The following is a 15,774-nucleotide window of genomic DNA, read 5'->3' on the forward strand; positions in this document are numbered from 1 at the left end:
GGACCCTTACAAAAAGGGCAAACCCAAGCCTCCTCTACCTCTTGAACAACAAATCTACTAATGTTAGCTCTAGAGGGTAAGATATCCCAAGCTATTTTCCACAACAAATGCTTAAGCCTAGCTTGAAGTTTAAGACCCCAAAGGGAAAACCAGGCATCCTCAGCTAGAGGAGAGATACGGCCACCATGAACAGCCGAAATATCATGAGCAGATTTTACCGAAAAGGTCCCTGTTGGAGAAGGGGCCCATGGTGGGACAATTATCATACTTATAAAGAAACTAAAAAAAATACAAGCATTACATGGTGGGACAATTATCAACAACTATGCCCTTTACTATTGGACAAGATGCTAAGTCACAGTGTTCACCACCTGTACCCCACCAATTCACACCTTTCCCCTCCATGCCCAATGAAAAGTGCAACAATACTCCCATGAAGGCCACCCCAGCATCCAGTGCTGCAGAAAGAATGTAATTGTACCTCTGCCACCATTGCTTCCGGTTCCGGAAAACAAAATAGTTAAAGGTTATTCCAACTATAATCCAGGAAGTGTAGTTCAAGGATGTTGCCGGAGGCATCATTCCTGTTGCTCCCAGGAGAACTGGAAGCTTAATGAGTGGAATCCAAGATTGCTTAGGGACTGCTTTGTGCAATAGCCAAACAAGAACAGGGCCTATTGCACCTATAAGGAAAAACCAATTCATGGCTTGATAGCTTCCAAGAGTTCCAAAGATCCGTTTGGGTACCACCAAACCCCATATAACAGATGCATTAAAGAAAACTCTGTCACTAGGGCATGTCCAGGGACTATTGACAGGAAGAAGTTCTGGTTGGCATATGTTCTCAATGGAATTTAGCAACCACCATGCTACTCCAATGTTGACAGTTCCAGCGACAACTGTTCCTATGAACTAAGCATACACATGCAAATGCAGCTAAGTTTAGTATTTCAGTGTTATATATATATATATATATAAAGGTGTTAGTTCTTGTGTTGGCTTAATTCAATTCCAAAATGCAGAGGCTACTGTTCATAGGCTCAAACACTAATATAGAATGCTTAGAATCCAATCTCCACTGTTCATAATGTATATTCATGTGTCATGAACGTCCCTGCAAAATTTCAGCTCAATCGGACCACAAACGCCCATCGATCGGAACTATTGATCAAGACTGGGCAGCATTCCCAGAATGCCTATCCAGACCGCCAGAAGCTGGGTCCGGAGCCAATTTCCAGCAAGCCCTTTTGTATATGGGCTGTCCGGACAGAAGAGTTGGAGGTCCGGACACCACTAGGTTACGCATATGTAACCCTAGCCATGTCCGGACCCTTAATTAGCCCTGTCCGGACATGGCTGCCGATTTGTTATTTTATTTTCTATTTAAACAAACTGTTTTGCCTATTATATGTACGTATTTTGGAGAGCAAAATCAAAGAGCTTAGAGAGAGATATTGTTCTAGCTTATTTGAGAAGGGATTAAATACGTGAAGCCAATCGGAGTTTCGGTGAAAGGAAATCTTATAGAAGAATTGTGCCAGATGTTTAGGAAAGGGCTACTGCGGTAGAAGTCAAGTGGGTCACTTGTCGTGTACAAGGAAGAGTAAATTAAAAAGGTTTTGTAATTCTTCTTGTATTCTTTATTCTTCTTATAGTGGATTGATTTCCTGGGTTTGGCTGCCCCGGAGAGGTTTTACATTTAGAGAGTTCTCTAAATGGTTTCCTCTTCGTAACCAAATATCTGTGTTCTTGTTTTTCATTACATATCTGTATTTGGTTGATTATTAATTGTTAGGTCATATCTTATTCCGCTTAATATTTGTGAATCACCTAGACATTTGAATAAGTGTCGTTTGGAGTCGTTTTAGAATTTTCAATTGGTATCAGAGCGGGTTCACTCTGTCAAATGATTAAATTCCTGAGTGTGATCCTATATACTTTATAGATGTCCCAAACTCTTGATTGTTTTGAAACTATTATGTCTTCTGATAAACAGTATTATTCTGATTATGATTCTGATAATGAAATTGATCTTCATGAGACTTATAATTTGTTGTTTGTGAAATTCTCTGAGCTACAAGTTATTAATTCCAAGAATTTAAAGAAACTCAGAGAGGCTGAACATGATAAAGATGAGCTAATTGGGGAATTGAGTGATTCTCTTGATTTGTGTAAAACATTGAAATCTGAAAATCATGATCTTGCTAATAAAGTTGAGTCATTAGAGAATGAATTAAAGGAGTCCAAAACTCTATTGGAAAATTCTCTAATGATAATCTTGACAAAATTTTGCATACCCAAAAATCTACTTGTGATAAACGTGGGATTGATTTTGACAAGATTATTGCGCATTCCTCTAACCTTGCTTCTTCTTCCAAGAAAGTTTTTGTTGAAACAGAAAACTTGGAAGAGCCATTGGATAAAGATAAGCTAGTTGATGTTCACTCCTCAAGAAGAAGAAGAAAAGAAGTCTTAAAAAAAAAAAAAAAAAAAACAAAAAAAACAACTATTGCGACCACAAGAGGTAAGAAGGGTAAGAAAGGTAAGTACTCTCGTGTTGAGCACTTTTTACCTAGAAGCAACTCCAACTTTGTTTACCTTGCAAGGAACCAACCTTCTCAAATGTTCATTCCTACATGTCATCATTGTGGTAAGATTGGGCATATTCGCCCTAATTGTTTTCAGTTGAATAATCATGAGTCAAAAAGAGATTATTTTCGTTCTAGGAATAGTCATGAGGAATTATTCAACATGCTAAGGGTTGTTATCACCCAGTTAAATGATTTGGATAAGAGTCGCACATTTGTCCCCAATATGAAGAAAGTTTGGATTAAGAAGGTTGATACCATTCACCCATTGAGGGGGAGTGATAGTGATCTCACCTAAATTTAGGTGAGTAAATAATATGTCTAGGAATTGTTGTTTTGCTTATTTTTGAAAATCCTAGAGCATGTTGTTTTTCTTTGCTTTGCATTTTTTTTTTGTTTTTCGCTTTCTAGTTTATGCATTGCAATTTTTTTTGTTGTTACACTTTTTGTGTGAAGAGTGTATACATGTTTGTTTGGAGATTCTTGTTATGAGGCATATTCATAAAGGACTTTCAAGAAATTCATATGTTATGATCTTTGAAAGGCTTATAGATGAGATGTTGTGTGCAGACCACCAAGATTTTTGTCTACTTGCTAATCAAGTATTCATGAATGTGTAATGTCTTGTGAAGACCTAGAAGTAGTTATTAAACCAAATCATTATTTTGTAATGGGACCTAGAAGATGTGATGAAAGTTTAATGCTAAAGGACATTCATATATTGCCTGTTGTAATCTCAATTCAAGCATGTTGTTTTTTCTTTATGCATTGCATTTTTGTTTGTTTTGCATTTGTTTTCGTTCATGTGCATTTCTTTTGTGAAAAATTTCAAAAAGACAAAAATATGTTACTTTGATTGTTTTCTTTTCTTTCTTTTGTCTTATGCACCTAGATAGTCCATTAATTTCTTATGTTGTTTTTTATGGAATTAATTCCTTGCGTCTTGGCATGTTCTTAATATGCATGAGATGAAAATTTGTGTCAATGGACTTGTGTTTGTGGTTACCTAAAGCCTAAGCTTATGTGGTACATTTTGCCTATACTTTATCTCTTGTGCACATTTAAGCTTAAATTGAGGTTTTGTTTCACTTTATTTATGAGGTCTGTTAGGTAACCATATGAGGTTTTTGACTAGTCATATTTTTCAAATTGACCATATGCTAGTTGAACCTAGGGCTTACAAATTCCTGCTTTCTCTTTTGTGATAAGCACCAAAAGTTTAAGGACACTTTCTCAAAGAAAAAAATAAACAAGATAGTGAAACAAATAAAATCAAAAGATCATATTCCAAAAAGAATTTATTTCACTGTGTCAAACTTGTGCAAAATGTATTACAAAGAGAAATGTATAGGATGAGAGTGGCTAGGCCCTACTATGATAAGGTTTGACTTTTGATGTGATATACTTGTCAAAATCTTATGGTGGTGAAACTTTCTCCTCATATTGTTAATTGAAATTTTTTCTCTTTGGATGGCTTACACACAAACTACACAAGCATGAGTTGAATGGAACATTTTTCTTTGCTTGGGTTAAGCAATATGAGTTTCTTGTCATTTCTAGTCTCATGTATATTTTGCATATTTAGAGCATGTTTGGGATATTCATTATGCAATACATGAGTCATTGATGTATATATCGTGTGTGTTCATTTGACTTTTGAGGGGGAGAAACATGTTTTTGCTTTTCTAATTTCTTATTGATAATTGAGTCATCCATTGAGGGAGACTTTTGCTGATGTTTCTTTATGATCTTGCATTCTACATCATTTTTTTTTTCATGAGTTTTATTTACGTATTCTTGTTCCACATATGCCTTGATGTATTTTATGAAGTGTTTCAGGAAACATTAAGACCTTTTGTCATTCTGTGACAAAAAGGGGGAGTAAATATGGGGAGATGATGGGATTGGATCGGCATTTTGGTTTTGTCACTGAATTGCCAAATGGGGAGTTTGTTAGTTCTTGTGTTGGCTTAATTCAGTTCCAAAATGCAGATGCTACTGTTCATAGGCTTAAACACTAATATAGAATGCTCAGAATCCAATCTCCACCGTTCATAATGTAGATTCGTGTGCCATGAACGTCCCTGCAAACTTTCAGCTCAATCGGACCACAACCGCCCATCGATCCGAGCTATTGATCAAGACTGGACAGCATTTCCAGAATGCCTGTCCGGACCGCCAAAAGCTGGGTCCGGACCTGATTTCCAGACACTGCCTTTTTGATGAGGAGGTCCGGACCGCCAGAAGCTGGGTCCGGACCCCATTTCCAGAAACCTCATACTGAATGGGAGGTCCGGACCACTAGAAGCTGGGTCCGGACCACCAGAAGCTGGGTCCGGACCCAATTTCCTACAAGCTCTTTTGTATATGGGCTGTCCGGACACAAAAGTTGGAGGTCCGGACACCACTAGGTTACGCATATGTAACCCTAGCCATGTTCGGACCCCTAATTAGCCCTGTCCGGACATGGCTATCGATTTGTTATTTTATTTTCTATTTAAACAAACTGTTTTGCCTACTATATGTACGTATTTTGGATAGCAAAATCAGAGAGCTTAGAGAGAGATATTGTTCTAGCTTATTTGAGAATGGATTAAATACGTAAAGCCAATCGGAGTTCCGGTGAAAGGAAATCTTATAGAAGAATTGTGCCAGATGTTCTGGAAATGGCTACTGCGGAAGAAATCAAGTGGGTCGCTTGTCGTGTACAAGGAAGAGTAAATTGCAAAGGTATTGTAATTCTTCTTGTATTCCTTATTCTTCTTATAGTGGATTGATTTCCTAGGTTTGGCTGCCCCGGAAAGGTTTTACATTTAGAAGGTTCTCTAAATGGTTTCCTCTTCGTAACCAAATATCTGTGTTCTTGTTTTTCATTACATATTTGTATTTGGTTGATTATTAATTGTTAGGTCAGATCCTATTCCGCTTAATATTTGTGAATCACCTAGACATTTGAATAGGTGTCGTTTGGAGTCGTTTTAGAATTTTCAAAAGGTTTTTTATTTTAAGGAAACTTAACAAAGAACCCTGGAACGACCATGGGTTTTGAAAAGACCCTCAAATTTCAAAAACTCTCTATTTCACCTCTCAAACTTTCAATTCGATGCAATTTACCCCCTCCGTTAATTTTTGCCGTTAAACCCTAATGGAAACCCCTAAAAAGACCAAATTACCCTTCAATTTTTGTTTTTGTTTATTTTTTTTAAATGAAAAAAAATCACCTTATGGTTTTTTTTTTTAATAATAACTTTATTTTTAAAATTTTTAATTTGAAATAAAGAGTAAATTTAGAAGTTTTTTTTTTAAAAAAAAAAAAAAAAAAAAAAAAAAAAAAAAAAGAAGAAGAAGAAGAAGAAGATAGGGTTGTAATGGTCATTTTATTATTTTTAATGTTTAAAAACTAACGGAGTACATTACATCAAATTGAAAGTTCAGGGAGCGAAATTGAGAGTTTTTAAAATTTATTGGGGTCTTATCAAAATGCCCAATAGTTCAAGCCATTCAGGGGTCTAAAGTGAAGTTTCTTTATTTTTTTTTAATTTTTATTATTATTTTTTAAAATTTCACCTATTGACAGGGAAGTATAAGCAATTTAGTAATCATAACCTTAAATTTTAAAAAATTGCAATGCTAGTATCCCATATTTCAACCCTGTTTAGTTTCAACATTTTATGTGATCGAATCATCTGTTAAAATGATTTGTTTACTTGGGTTCATTTGAATTAGCGGTTATATATAGTGATAGTAGTAATTAAAGAAGTGATTACCTGAACTAAGAACATTGATCTTCGAGGAATCTTCATGTAATGTCCAAGCTTGAAATCATTAAGGAAGGAGACAGCTTGAGACATGCTCATATAGCCATAAACTTTGAAGCTTACATTGGCTATTGGTCTTCCTGGATATATGAGATCCATCATGTACTCCGTTATTATGTTTAGCCCTGGTGTCTATATATATAGATAATGCATCACAACATTAGTGGAAAAGCAACAAACTTCTGCATATATAGATACTGACAAGGAAAAGGGTTTTTTTTTTTTTTTTTTGATGAATAAGCATCTTCATTAACAAAACAAACCAAGAACACATCAACAACAAATACAAGCCTGATTAATAGACTGAAAACAGCCTACATAGAGGCCAAAAACCAACAAACAGCAGAAAAAGCTCTAGCTAACAGCCCAAAACAGTTAACCCAAACCCTTCCATAGGGCTAAACAAAAGCCTTAAAAAAAAAAAAAAAAAAAAAAAAACCAACAAAACAGAGGAGAAAGACCCTATCCTCAAACAAGCCACAAAGAAAATCTGCAACAACACCCTTACAGAGGAAACAGATTATCCTCAAAACCATAAACAAACCACAAAAAACCTGCAACATATCATCAACAAAACAGACTTTCAGACAAGTTCCATAAGGAGCAGAGTAACATATTCTCCCTAGTCCTTGGGAACTTTCCTTTCCCAACAATTCTAGCACGAACTTCCCACAATACTTTCTTCAAAATCTGCTCCTCAGTGAGTGGATGGCCTACATGCTTAATTTCATTTCTAGTGCACCAAATATTATAAACTGCAGATCCCAACGCCAACCGACAAAGCAAGCCTTTAAGTGTATTACAACTCCAAGAACTACATCCCAGCTAAAGAATATCCTCCCATATAATAGCGGGGTTAGCCACTTTGCATCTAGCCATACAAAACTTCCAAATTCTATAACAAAAGCTGCATTCAAAAAATAAATGGTTTCGGCTCTCCATTTGATTCCTGCAAAAACAGCATTGAATATCTCCTCTATAACCCCAACTTGGCAACCTTACTCCTGTAACCAACCTATCCTTTATGACAAGCCATAAAAAGAAAGCTTGCTTAGGAATAGCTAAAGAAAACCAGACTAGTCTCCACCACTCAATCTGATCCATTTTTTCCCTAAGAGCCTCCCAAGTATCTGAACTTACATAGATACCTTTCCTAGAAGCAAGCCAAATAGGTTTATCACAAGAACCCAAACTGATTTCAGCAAGCCGAGTTTGAATATCCACCAAGGCTTCATACCTAGCAGGCCTCCAAAACCGTTCTCCATTATGGATAACATAAGATAATTTTGCCTCCACACTACTTTAAGCATCATAAACAACTCTAAAACCATACTTCACAAGAAGAATGCCATTAGGATGCCAAAAATCCAACCAGAGATGTATATTTCTTCCATCCCAACCTCAAATCTCAAGAACTTCTTAGCAGTATCCCTCAACCTGGGGAGCTTCCTCCAACACCAAGAGCAATTCTGTGGTATATTGACACTCCAAAAACTCTTGTGTTTCAGAAAATTTGCCTTAATCCAGGCCACCTATAAAGAACCTGATCTAGCAAACAAACTCCATATGTGCCTAAGCATAGAGGTTTTATTCCAGACATCAATTCTCTTTATCCCCAAACCACCCTCTTTCTTAGGAAAACAAATACCATTCCAAGCCATTTTTGCTTTTGCAGCCTCTATATCCTTCCCATTCCATAAAAACCTATTAAATTTCTGCTCAATAACCTTTATAACCTTCTTATGCAGAATGAAAATGCTTGTCCAGTAAACTTGCAAACTATATAACACAAAAGAAAGAAGCTGAAGCCTACCTGCGTAAGAGAGATTTTTGAATAACCAAGAATCAATACACCCAGTAATTCTCTCCAAAAGCACCCCACAATCAGTAGAAGAAAGCCTAGAAGAGATTAATGGGACCCCAAGATATCTCACAGGCAGCTTCCCCTCCTTCACCTGCAAAGCATTCAATAAAACTTGCTTGACCCTATCTAAAATTCCAGAACAATAAAAGAACTCTTCGAAGGATTAGCCTTTAGGCCAGACAAATCCGCAAACTCCACTAGAGCAACCTTAATGACATTGATGGAACTCAAACTAGCTTCAGAAAAAATAAGAAGATCATCTGCAAAACATACATATATGCTACCATTTAAGGTGCTTAAGGAAAATTATCGTGCATGGTAACTACCATCAATCAAAATTCAGGAAAAGTAATCAAATAACTCCAACTATTTTAACTTGTATAGAGTGTCATATATTTCAAGTTTTCAGTAGAACATATGAAATATGAAAAAGGTATTGAGAATTAGGACATAAGAAGTACAGTCCACAAAATTGTTAAAGTATTAGTTAAGTGATTAAATTTACCTCTTTTTATTAGCTTCAACTTTTGAAATAATTGATAATTTATCAGAAATCTATATACTAAGGCCAGAAAACAGATCTATGAGTCCAAAGTGGACCCGAAACCCGAATTGATTCTCAAACCAAGAAGTGAATAATTGTGCACAAACTTATGATATAGGGGCACGTTCCTTGCTTGAAGGGTGATTGGCACTTAAAAATAGGTCATAAAGTGGGATACTTAGTTAGACGTAACAATCAAATGTTCGGGAACATTCTTGCAAGAAACTCAATAAAAAGTAAACTCGAACTAAGTAAAAGTACGTTTGTGTTTGCCAAAAGAATGGGCCGTTACTTTAGTTGCAACGGTGCTGTTCCAGCTACAGTAATGGTTAGAAAATAGTACACTAGACTTGAAAAGCAATCCTCCTCTCTTCCCAATGGCCTGCAGTAAAACAAACCCATCTAACCTAACCACCTCCTAACTGGCTAACTCCACTTATTTTCAACGGAAAAAAAAAAAAAAAAAAAAAAATTCTAAAGCTTCTTCTTCCTGGCTTCTCCCAGATTTTTGAAAAAATCCCCATTTTCATTCTCTCAAATTCCTTCTTCTTCCTCTATACGCAGACCCAAACCCAGCCACCTTCGAACCATATATATATATATATATATATTCATTGAAAATAAGTGGAGTTAGGGGGTGGTTAGGTTAGATGGGTTTGTTTTACTGTAGGGTTATTGGGAAGAGAGGGGGATTGCTTTTCAGGTCTATTGTACTATTTTCTGACCATTACTGTGGCTGGAGTAGTACCGTTCCAACTACAATAACAGCTCGTTCTGTTGGCAAACACACCCGTAACTTTTGGCCCTTAGTTCAAAATTGTATCTTAGTAAATCTAATTTCTTCTCTTACACAACACTAACTTAAGCATCATAATTGTCTCATGCCGACACTCACCAACAGCTATCATGCTTACAGTGTTACTACTGGTGCAGATTGGCCCACTGTAAGATGGTTATGCTCAAATCCAACTAGTTAAGATAAGATATTATAGTTAAGGGGGGGGAAAAAAAAAAACAATTAAGTTAAAGTCTATTGAATCAATCTCTTAATAAAAATAAGGAGAAATGAGCAAATGTGGTCCTTTTGGACCATTCCCTATATTTGGTCCTTTTGGACTATTTTCTGTATCCTTGCTACATTTTCTGTTTGAGCTTTTTTGTTGGGGCGCCCACCATTTTGTTGTTCGATCCCATGTAACATGTTTTCCCTTATTTGATTTAAAAAAAAGGGTCGGGAGCAAAGTTTTAACCTAACAACCTGGTTTGTTGTGGCAAATATGATACTGATTGGAAGTGTGAAAGTGAAGGCTATGGCACTAGCAAGGAGGAGCCCCCACCATGGCATCTGGATCTAATCAATCAAAATCGTGCAGAGTAGTAGTGAAACTGCAAGTGTCACAGCAAGCAACAAGTAAAACCACCAGGAAGGTATGTCCTTGTATCTCCTCATCAATTTTGTATGAATATCCTCCTTCCCCTTGTAAGAAGCTTGAAATCGCTCATAAATTTCTCTATCCATTAACTATAAACTTTAGTAGTTGACATTAATTAATTTATCAACTAAACTTTTCTCAAATATCACATTTGTCAATTGTACATTACCTTCCATGGAAGAAGGCCACACGGGTAAGGGTGGCAGCAACGGTGGCAAAGCCAAAGCCATAAGTGATAGCAAAAAACATGCTTAAATGAATTAGTCCTTGCTCCTCGTACTTTGCAATATCTAACTCAAACTTGTCATTGACAATAGCAGATATGTTGTATTGCTCACCATGGGATGTAAATAGCTGTGAAGAGAAAATGAGAAATCTACTTGCACCGTACAAGTCAAATCCCCAGTATGCTATAGGGATTGCGACATAGACTATCAACACATAGCCTACGAATACGTTGACAATGGCGAAGAAGGGGCTGATGAGGGGGCCGAACAAGAAGGATGCCACGGCTGCCCAGTCGAGTGTCAGTGCTCCTATCCCAAGCCCTTGCATGCCAGAGCCAAGTTGCTGGCCAGGCAGTGACTGACTTGGAGAATGCCCAGCAAACCCATGAGATGCTCGTCAGTGTTGAGAAGAGGTAGCCTGGCACAGTGTACCATGTAAAACTGCAAATTAGTGCAATTAGGAAGAACTTTCCAGGTGACATGTGCCTTTCTTCTTTCTCATGCAAAGCCCTACATGCATATTTCATATATAAAAAATAATGGATATATAGTGGTACACTACAAGAAATTTGGTCATTAGCAACCAAATTATTAGCAGCGACCCAAATGTTGCCGCTATTAAGGGGTCATTAGCGGCAACTTTTAAAGGTTGCCGCTAATGACCTCTCATTAGCTGCGACAATAAAGTCGCCGCTAATAGCAGACGCTAAATACCAAAATAGTTGATATTTAGCAGCCACACCAATAGCGACGACCGTTATTGCCGCTATTTACTACTCATCAGCGGCAACATTAGATGGTCGTCGCAGTTAGGCACTCAATAGCGGCGACACACGTTGCCGCAATTTAAACACAATCAGCGGCAACAAACTATTGCCGCTATTATGAGCGCAACAACGGCAACTTTTACAGTTGCCGCTATTGAGGGGTCAATAGCGGCAACTTTAGCAGTTGCCGCTAATGGACCTAACGGAAAAACAAATAAAAAAATAGGACTTATTAGTGGCGACATAAACTTGCCGCTATTAAGTGTCTAATAGTAGCAACTTTTTAAAGTTGCTACTATTGAGGGGTCAATAGCGGCAACTTTAGCAGTTACCGCTAATGAGATAAATAGCGGCGACTTTATGTGGCCGCTAATGACAGAAGAATAGCGGCAACATTAGCGGCAACTATATGTTGCCGCTAATGATAGAGGAATAGCGGCAACTCCATGTGGCTGCTATTGACTTCTTTTTTTTTTTTTTTAATTTCTTATACAATTAGCGGCAACTCTGTGGTCGCCACTAATGATATATCAATAGCGGCGACCTTAGAACCATTTTGAACATTTTTTCCGGCAAAAAAAATTATTATTATTAGCGGCGACCTAGAGTGGCCGTTAATGAGTTGTCATTAGCGGCAACCTTAAAAGTTGCCAGTATTTAGGATTACCGTCGGCTTACTACCAACCACCAAATAGCGGCTGTATGTCGCCGGTATTTGTAAATAGCGGCAACTCTTTGCTCATTAGCGGCGACTTTGGGTCGCCGCTAATGACCATAATTTTTGTAGTGGTACTTTATTAATAGATGATTGCTCATATAAAGTAACATAAAGACGTTTTTTGTTGTCAATGATGCTTCAATATCAGAATACTATGAATTAAGTAAATTAAGAGTAATAACTCATGATATATACTATTTTCATTAAAAAAAAAGGTTATTTGATGCAAAGGTGTGTTAATGTTGCTTGTTTTTATATGAGTGCGAGATCCCCTACAATTTGGGATCATTCCTCTTATTTTGATATGTTCACTCTTTTTATATCATGGTATGTGAAATGGGTATAAAATGGGAGCCCAACCTGAGTGGACCCGGATCCTCTCCATTTCAAAGGAAATGGAGAGGAGCCGGTCCCTTATTTTACAAGGGTAGAATGGTCATTTCACTTTTTTTGGACCATTCTACCCTTATAGAAAGGAAGACCGGCTCCTCTCCATTTCCTTTGAAATTGAGAGGATTCTTCTCCCACTTGAGTAGGGGGCTCACCCAAGGGGCCCTCATGCTCTAGTACTAGTGTTCTCCCCGACTGGGTATGGTTTCCTTATTTAGGTAAGAGAGCCCATTTCACAACCCCTATTGTTACCTTTAACTTTTCTCTTGGGATAGGAAATAACAAGGGATTCGAATATTTTTTTATGTCAATACTATTAAGGTTAGAGGGAAGGACAAAACCAGAGGGGCCAAGCTCCCCCGACTGTCCCTAGTATATATAAAATTAGTTTTTGGAATAAGTGATTATTTATTATGATTTCAGAGCCAAAGTTTTAAGTTGGAACCTTCAAAATAGTTCATGTGTTGTCTAGTGATTTATCAGGCTTGAACTCTTATTCATGCATTGACCCCAATAAAATTTCTTTGGTTCCATCCCCTAGTCAAAGGTTCAACATCGATCGGTGTGTTTGTTAAACCCTTTTTCCCTAGACACTATAGCTGATCATACGGATTGATGTGAGAAAAAAGTTAAGACTGTTTGATATAAAAAAGTGAAAAAGTTTTATTTTGTAGTTATTTTTTTATTAAAATAAATGTTTTGATGTTGATTTTTTTGAAAAAATAAAGTGAGTAGTGTTGAGGGAAGGGAAGGAGTTTAACAAACGGTGCCATATGGTCGATGTAATAATGCAAAATCTAAAATTAATGACTTGATACATACTGGAAAAGTGAGACCTGAATGAGACTGGCCGGCCACCACATATGGGCCGGTTCCACCACGTACTTCCTCAACAGCCCAGCCCAACCATATCCTAGCACCTGCAAACCCAACCAAACCCAATGAATAATTTTAATTTGTATGTCTATAGTAGGGAGAGAGACGTTACAGTAAAAGTAGAAATGAATGTTGTGCAAAAACCTTAGGGTAACGTTGATTGCATAATTATCTTTTATTAAATTTGTTCTTTTATGAATTTTAATTTCTACGCTTCAAAAAAAAAAAAAAAAAAAAGAAAAAAAAAGGGTATCAAATTTATACTTAAATTTGTAGGTTTATATAAAAACTAACTTTTGTCAACTATTAAACTTGACGGACTAGTGTTGTTTATATATACTTTCTATATACTATATATACACCCCCTCATCATTAATATATATTCTGTCTATTTGTCAAGAGATGAGAGGTGATTTAATTATTATTTAATAAATTTTAGTAAAAAATTAAGAAAAATACTATGTGTTCTTCTAGTGTTCTCCTAGTATTCTCCAAACTGTGATGTAGCTTTTGAAATTACCGTTGAATCATTATTGACTTTTAATCTTTTAGTGAATTAATAGTAAAGACGAGAGATCACAAAAGAGACCTAGAGGCTAGAGTTAAGTAACATTTTTGTATTCTAAATTGTCTTAATTTTGGGACAATTTCATGATACTGCTTTTCTTGCTTCCAAAAACAATGGTTTGCATTCGAAAAATGAAAGAAAAAATGGAAGAAAAAGAAAAGGCATTAATAAGAACACTATATATTAAATACCTGAGTAGTGATAATAAGAAGCCAACCAGCATAAAAGGATATATTCCGGTGATAAAAGGCTTTGACTATATCAACAATATAAACAGCATAAGCTGGCCCATTTCCGAATGCAGCACCAGCATTGGCAAATATGGAAATGAGTACGTGCTCCTTCATGTTAAAGGGACCCGGGTTAAGAGAGAATAACATCGATCCAAACCCTGGTATTCTGAACTGGGTTGTGGGGAGGGTCAGAGGGTGGCGGCCATGAAGCAGACGATGGGGAGGCTCGCCACCAAGACAGTGATTTGGGTTATGAAGAGGGGCTCGGTCCGGTATGCAAAGAACTGATTAAGGAAGGAGAGGAGGGCACATGAGATTAGGCCCAAGGCCCACATTCGGAAGGTCCATACAGGTAGCGTCGGATCGTCGGTGTTGGACACAGTTAGTCGGACTTGCTCAACGGGAGAAAGCTCGTCCTCATCCACAACATTACCATCGGTGGTTATGCGTTTCTCATGATCAGCAGGTTCGGTGGTGGTGGTGGTGGTACAAGAATGGGGTGTTTGTGTTTCTAGGATGGCCATGGGTGAGGGAAGCAAAGACGATGGAATGAGAGTGTTGCTTTTAAGAGGAGAATTTGGCTATCTAGCTGTATAAATGGCATGCTCCAAGTATAAAGAGTTGGGTGTGTTACTTGTGAGGGTGTGACCTAGACAGCTAAACCCAGACCTCATTTTTCTCATAATTACATAGAAAAGAAAAGGTGATAGGCTGAGTGAGAGGGCAAGAAAAGTGCGAAAGTGGGAGAGAGAATTCCTAAATTGCTTTGATGCAATTGGAGGATGTGAGAAAAAGTACATCTATCAAGTCAAAGATCATATGGAAACCAAAATACAAGTGGTTTCTTAAGGTAGGTAGTGTTTGGAGTGGGTACTTTTAGATAGGTGCTTGTACACTAGTGGATGGCTACTTAATGCAAGTAGCCTATATGAATAAGATTGTTATATTCTTTTTCTTTTTCCTTTTTTTTTTTTTTGTATATAAATAAGGTTTAAAAGAAGTAAAAACAAAATAAAAAAATAAAGACACAGGGAGGGCATATTCAAGAAGGAAGAAAAAACAAGCACAAGAGATACACCAATAATTGGGGTAGTTTGAATATGCCCTTTGAAAAGCCCATGTCATATTATTTCAATGGAAAGGAGACAAAATTATCCAAATGATTGATGCTCATCTTGACCCTGAGCATGATTTCATGAAGAATTTTGCAAGGTTGCACCTATTCCGCCTACAATCGGGTTGCGCGATTAAAATACTTCTAAATAATAAATAGCAGTTTTTAGTGTAGAGAATAGAAATTAGTAAATTTAATTATTTATTCAATCCTTTAACATTCTCATTCATATTTGGGCTCATACTTTCTTTCTTTTTTTTTCTTCTAATTTTAATTTTAAATCAACTTAAGCAAAACGCTCTACCCTGCAAGCTTCGTCAATTAGATGTCCATAACGACACTAGCTTCTACCTTCTTTTTTCAATGCCTGCATCACTTGGAGAGTATCACTTTCTAAAACCATCCTATATAAACCCATTTCACAACAAAACTGTATATATGGCCCTCAATGATGCCTTTGCTTCCGCAATATTAGGCTCGATAATATAACCTTTTGGCGCTGACAATGATTTCAACACATCTCCCATACTATCTTTGACTATATAACACAAATACCCATCTTTATTCTATTTTTATCCACACCCGTGTTCCAATTAACTTTAACAAAGTCATCGTTAGGGGCTTCTCATCGGAT

The 15,774-nt window shown here is 36.9% G+C and overlaps 1 pseudogene; it reads right to left on the minus strand.

Annotated features, from left to right (window-relative positions):
- Positions 1 to 297: 297 nt before the first annotated feature.
- Positions 298 to 14,550, minus strand: LOC132177933 (oligopeptide transporter 4-like; annotated as a pseudogene).
- Positions 14,551 to 15,774: the final 1,224 nt, after the last annotated feature.

The sequence above is a fragment of the Corylus avellana genome, chromosome 4 (genome assembly GCF_965113065.1).
Source record: "Corylus avellana chromosome 4, dhCorAvel1.hap1.2, whole genome shotgun sequence".
Classification (NCBI taxonomy): Eukaryota; Viridiplantae; Streptophyta; class Magnoliopsida; order Fagales; family Betulaceae; genus Corylus; species Corylus avellana.